Consider the following 6,884-nt stretch of genomic DNA (forward strand, 5'->3'; position numbering starts at 1 on the left):
GTGGAGGAGATGAATGCGATACTCGATAGCAATGTTAGCTCAGGCTGTTAGCCTACATTAAACACACATGCAATACGAGGAAAATGTCGACCAATCACAGGGCTTGCAGCCTGCGATGTTTCGGCATGTAGCTCCAATTTTGAGGAGATGCACGCCAGGCTCATACATATGGAGCTCAGCGTAAGTTCAGACAGGAAGACTGGTTATATTCTTCCACTCATTCATTCATCCTTTCACTTCAACCTAAACCACTCCCCCTACTACTTCCTCTGTCTCCCTTCTCTGGTGATCAGCTGATAGTGGGCGTTTATTCTTTAAGTAATTAACCAACCAGATTCGGGCACAACCTCTCTCAACCAATCATCCTGCTGCGGCAAAATGCTAAAACAGTTCTCTCTCTTCCACAGTCTGTCATTTCAGGGCAACCGCTGCAAACACACACTTTACCGATACGTTCATTTGGGCAGTGGTAGCAATAGCTTAGCTGCTCCCTTAAACCCTAACTATTGGTAAGAAATTCATATAACTGGTGGTGGTGAATATCGCTGTCATTTAATAGGTGACTGGTCGTAGTTTTTCTTCGAAAACACTGGCGTCTTCCGATGCTTCAAATGTCATGCAATCAGGCTGGTCACGTGTCAGGTGAAACAGACCTCTGATACGCCGGGCCAGATGTCTATATGTCAGTCAACAGACTAGTCATGCCGGGCCACGCGGCAGAGGTCGACGGACCCCACGTGCCGGGCCACATGACTATAGGGCAGCTTAGCGTCATGCATGCCACGTGTCAAGCGGTCAACGGACCCCAACATGCCGGGCCACATGACTTTAGGGCTTATCAATCGTCATGAGGAGCCACTTGTTAGGGCAGCAGACCCATACATGCAGGCGTCATGACTATAGCTCATTAGCAGTCGTGCCGGGCCACACGTTAGGTGGTCGACGGACCGAAACGTGCCGGGCCACACGACTATAGGTCAGTCATTAGAGTCGTGCCGGGCCACATGTGGATCGATGGACCCCATACATGCCGGGCCACACGATTACAGGGCAGTTTAGCGGGTCATGCGAGCCATTGTCAGGTCAAGTAGACATACCGGGCCTCATGACCCAGTAAGTCACTATCTGCACAAAGTGTATGCCTATTCATGTCATATCAATAAATGATCATGGTTATATTACTCCATCTAACTGTAATTTCCCACACAGATATCCATACAGCCAATAAGGTAAGGCATACGATGATGGTGCTTTCTTTCTCACTTTTATTTTGGGGGGTCTCCTAGCCTGCTGTCGGCTTCATTACCTTCCGAGTGGGAAGTCGTCACGATGGAGTCTAATCCCCCAAAGACTTTGCACATTCAAAATTAAATTGTTGCACATTTATTGTAAATAAATAATTGTTCATTCTCAATGAAGTCTCTCCTGATTGAAATGACTTAGATTCAACCCAGAAGTATAAATCAGGCAGTATGGATCCAGTGAATGATTTCCCAAAAAGTAACTTGTAAGACATTTGAAACATACAAGCCATATTTATACGCCTATACTGCTTAGTGCATACTTATTGTGCCATACTTCATTAGAGTGCGGCTGTGGGTCAGTGGTAGAGTCAATTGTTTCTCAACTAAAAGGTCAGGGGTCTGACCCTCTGCGCCTGCAACGACGTATCAATGTGTCCTTGGATGAGACACTTCATCAGCAGCCTATGAATGTGCATGAATGGATTAGTTCACACTAAAGGACACCTTACATAACAGCCCTGCCCTCAGTGTGTGAATGGGTGTGACCGGCTGTGTAGGAAACGCTTTGAGTAGTCAGAAGAATAGAAAAGCGACCTACAAGGTTAGGTCTATTTACCATTCAGAGCTGTGTCGATAGAATCATGAATTAATCATATAACCATTTCAATGTTCTGTCTACCTGGGCATTTAATTATGAAATTGTATGAATCCATTCATTTTAATTCCCTTGTTTAAAAATAGATCATCTCTCATGTACAGTAGTACAAAACTTAATGAAACTCTGAGAGACAGGTATCTAGCCTCTGGTGGCTCACTGAGACAACACACAGTTCACTAATAAAAATGAAATGCTTCTTTTTCTAAGGGCGATGGCCACTGAGAATATTTTTATAGAGACTTGCATTTCATAATTAAAGCGTATTCAAATGGAAATGTTTTTTTTGTACTTCACCAACACTGAGGAATCAGTACAGCTTTTATTGGTTACCAAATACTAATATTTAAAGTTCTGTCATCAGTCAAATCAAGCTATTTCCTAGTTTTTGCATCTTTTTATGTTTCTTGGTTTGCACAGGAAGTGCAACTGATTTTGCAAGCAAGCAATAAGTTAAAGACTTTCTTTAAAGAATAAAAACCCTGGATCATCAGATTTCCTTCTCTTTGGGGCAATTTATGGAGATAATAAGGAATAGCAAGTTTTTTTTTAATGTATTTTTTAGACTCAACTTTTCACTTTTCAATCAAGCCTGTGATTGAAAAGTGGATTGGTGAAGTGGTCAGAATTAATGCGCTACCAGCTGGAGGTTAATAGCCTTCATGAAGCTTATTCAAAGGGGGAAAAATACATTTCAAGCAGCAGCCAATAAAAAAACATTGATCATAATTTTTTGTAGAGGGGACTAATTGACAAGAATACGTGCTGAGTTGTTAAACATGTTGGGGCCAGTTGAGCTTATTGAGTCTTTAAAAAAAATGTATTTGACCCTTTTTACAGCAGGGTTTTATGTGAAGTTTAGTTCAGTTTAGTTTATTAGGATCCCCATTAGAATTGCTGCAGCTGCCTGATGTCCACAACAAGCTTCACAGTGTGACTATGACATCGACATAAAAGGGGCGCGTGTAGCCTAGCTGTTAGTGCCTGCACCCCATGTAGAGAGGCAATAGTCCTCCAAGCGGGCGGCCTGGTTTTGAATCTGACCTGTGGATAATACCCACTCTCTCGCTCTCTCTCTCTCTCTCTCTTCCTCATGTCTGGCTCTGTCCACTGTCCTGTTTTTTTAAAAAAAAGTCTAAAATAAATCTTAAAATAACAATAATAAACAAGACATCATTCTAGATATTAACTTATAGAATCATTACCAAGCGGCAAGTGCAAAATTCTGCAGTTCTTTGAGTGTCTGTTTGATGCTGGCTCCAGGAACACAGGAAGTCACATACACACAACAGTCAAAAAGAAATGAACATGTTAACAGCAAGGTTAAAAAAATGAAATAGGTCTGATTAGTTATGGTCATCATTGGCACACAGTGTACGTGGGGAGACGTGCAGGTAAATGATCATGGTAAATTGACTTGTACAGCACTTTTCTTGTCTTCAGACCACTCAAAGTACTTTTACACTACATGTCACATTCATCTAGTCACATCAAACTGTCAATCCGTACTATTCCATTCACACTCACACACAGCGCTGACCCTGCAATTTGAGAATTAGTGGTATGCCCGAGGACACATTGACATTTTCTAAAATTATGAATTAAATTAGTTTGTTAAACAGGACCACATGCAACGAGAACATGCTTCATATGTAAAATTATATGTAGATGTCATGCATACATGTTTCTAGCCATGGCTTATTTACAATGCCTGCCCCCTAGCTAGGCTTTCAGGATTAAAATAGAAGCATTAGACTTAAAGACGTGACTGCAGGATCTGGGGATCGAAAACCCAACATTCTACGACTGAGCCGCAGATCAACAACACAAAACATCAAAACAGGCTGGTTTAAACAATCACACTGCAGAGGGACACGTAAGGGTAGAGATAGAAGTTACCGAAATAGTCAAGTATTAAAATGATGTGGGCTTTATATGCGAACATTTTTTGAGGGATTAAGATCAGTGACTAAATTAAATACTCGACACCCTGCAGTCTGTCACTCAATGCAACCATGTCACTTCCATGCATAACTTTAAGCCTAAATAAAATACAGAAATTAAAGTTTTTTGTACCATGCAACATGTGTTGTCTGATGTGATGTTGGGTCATGAACATGAGCTTGATGGGGATTTACTCACTCTTAGAGCCAGTCCCAAGTGGCAGCTTTGGGAGCTGAACATTTTTTGGCACTTCATGTTGGCTTCATTTTTTCAGGGTTGCCATGGTTACCTCTTGGACAGGCTCTATTAACTCAGCAACCAGTGTGCCATGCCTGCAACCAGCCGACCGAGTGAAGGTGGATGGCCATGTTGATGGAGAGGAAGGCCTTTAGACGTACGACATTACATAACTATTCGAATATTTACATAGAAATTTCTAAAGCAATTTAGAAAGCAAAAAATTGACTTCAGTTCTTACATTACCTCCAATTTCTCCAACAGCTATCAAACCCAGAGAAATCCGTAACTCTATAGCAGCAACGGGACGTGTTTTGCCACGGCCCGCCATCACAGAGCTGCCATGACAGACGAAATGTTCACTGTTGCCGTGGAAACACTCGATGTTACTTCAAAGACAGCTACACAAGGAAGCGGGAGCTGCCACTGAAAGCTGCTCTACTGTTGCTGTCTGTGCTGCTGTGATAAAAACGTCATGTAAATTATACTTGGATACATCGTCGGTAAACATAATGTCTTACTCAGGTCGGTTTGGTATCAACGGGGGGGAGTAGCAGATAGAACTCCCATGATTCCCCGCAAGCCTCTACGTCATCTTTTGTTACTGTAGTATTGATTGAGAGCCCCCTGGAGGCGGAATCTACACACTGTATCTTTCAGTTGCAATAATTTCCTGATGAAGTCGTAAAAACGCTCTGATTTTACTGAACTGTGGACAGCTGTGTCAGCTTTTCTTTATTGTTAGGACTACTTTGATACACCTTTTAACAGGGCAACTATTAAGCTCGATTGTGTGGCTGTGTTTAATAATTGGTCTATCATACAAAGCAACAGTTGACAGCAACATGTGTGAATCTGAAATCAATTCTACTGATTAAATTAAATTGCTTCTGAGTTTTATACACAGTGTGTGAAGCTCTTCAGGCGATGGTTCATGCTTTGAATGTGAATGCAGTTTTTGCACATGTCAGGTATGATAAGTGTGATGCAGGTGTTGTGAATTCAACCTTCATGGAAAGGTTAAGAAAGTTGTGATGCTCTTCAACTTCAACAGATAAGCTGAAGCTCGGGGACATGGTTCCAGCTCCTCGCAGGGACTGATTTAATATTTAATTCAGTAGACAGAACTACAGCCCCAACAAGACGAGTTTAGATCATTTATTAATGAGAAATTTATTGATTTGGGATTCAATATTTGCTTGCGGTTCTTCTGCCTGCTGTCAGCGCTGAAGAGGCTTCTGTAGGAATTTGGATGGAGCCTGGAGCGTGACGGACCAACCTCAGGACCCGACTGAGAGGTGGAATGAGGGGAGGAAATAAGAAGATAGAGCCGATTGGGAGGGAGGAGTGCAGAGATCAATCGTGAAAGGGGAGTAGAAGGGTTATATAATTGGAATTGCAAAAAGGAGGTTGAGTCATTTTCCTGCTGAAACAGAATCACTGGTTTCAAACCAGTGATGTGAAGGCTATTTGCACTGAAATCTTCTACGGAGCTTTTTTGATGAGGTTACAAGGGCAAGTAGGGTCGGATTCTCTTCTGCAGCGGGAAGGAGTATATGTGGAAAAAATTGCACTTGGACAATCTGGTGCTCTTTGGCGCATTTCTTATGGCGAGGATGAAAGATTAGGCTGATGACACTTGTTTTCAGGGATTGGTGCTGATGGGCAAGAGAAAACTGAACAACGGGGCACCTGTGGCTCAGAGATAAAAAAAATGGATTGTCTTCCTATTGGTTGTTTGGCACTTTATCCCTCATGCAGTCCACATGTGAAAGCGCTCGTAGGCCCTCTGATACAAGTAGAAAGCATTACGCCCAAAACAGAGAGCTAGATCAAGGATGATGCTCAGGGTATTGTTTATTTGCTGTGAAGGATATTGATGCAAAACACTGTTGCAATGAAACAAACATACCAAGCATGGAATTTAAAAAAAAAAGAGAGAGTGTACCTGACTACAGAAACACCTTTCATGGCACATAAATTCTACACGCCTCATTTATGTAGAAAAAGAACTGACATTGTGCCCGTACATTGAGATATTAAACATGTTCACCTTGGTCAGGATCCAAGCCCTTATCAGTTAGCACCAGCACACTTGTGCAACTCGTGATGACACAGGCATATTAATGAAGAAAGGAACATGGAAATGAAAATTGAAGATGATTTTCTCATGCTTTCACACAGCAGGGGGTTCTGTAGCTGCTCTGTATTCTCTTTGTCAGGTGGTGGTCTATATGTCCTTTGGGAGGTCTGTCTGCAAATGGTTGATGAGAGAAGGCCTTCATAGCAACAATTAAAGCGTAAATTAGTTGTGTGGTGTCTCAGGAATGAATAATGTATTAATATGAAGAGAGCAACAGTATGACCAAAAGAGCACAGCGCACAATAACAGGTTCCATTCACGAGTCCAGACTCTCTAAACCTGAAATCTTTCAGAATCTCGTGCAGTCAAACGTAGCTGTAGAATAAACAAATATGGCGTGTGACAATGTGAAGGAAGAATTGATGATATTTTTGTAATACTTTTTTACTGAAACTTCAAACTATGGATAAAGCCGTAGAGCGGGAGTAAACATGGGCTGTGCGTGTTACAGTACAAACTGGAGGTGAGTTACAGTTTATTTCTTCTGTCAGCTGACTTCCCGGTTGGCTATCGCCGCACTTCTCCCGCATTCAACTCGACAATCTACACAGTGCGTTCTCTGCTGTTCTCGAGGTCTCTGCAACACAATGGGATTTTTAATCACACATTTCAAACATGTTGGATACCAACAGTTTATCAAACAAGACGAACACCTTCAGTA

The 6,884-nt window shown here is 42.0% G+C and overlaps 1 long non-coding RNA gene across 1 annotated transcript; it reads left to right on the forward strand.

The window, feature by feature from the left end:
* Window positions 1-585: 585 nt before the first annotated feature.
* On the forward strand, window positions 586-1,414 carry LOC132976019 (uncharacterized). Its single transcript, XR_009673356.1, has 2 exons — window positions 586-976; window positions 1,050-1,414. It is a non-coding gene; the product is annotated as an uncharacterized LOC132976019 (long non-coding RNA).
* Window positions 1,415-6,884: the final 5,470 nt, after the last annotated feature.

Source organism: Labrus mixtus, chromosome 6 (assembly GCF_963584025.1).
Source record: "Labrus mixtus chromosome 6, fLabMix1.1, whole genome shotgun sequence".
NCBI lineage: Eukaryota > Metazoa > Chordata > Actinopteri > Labriformes > Labridae > Labrus > Labrus mixtus.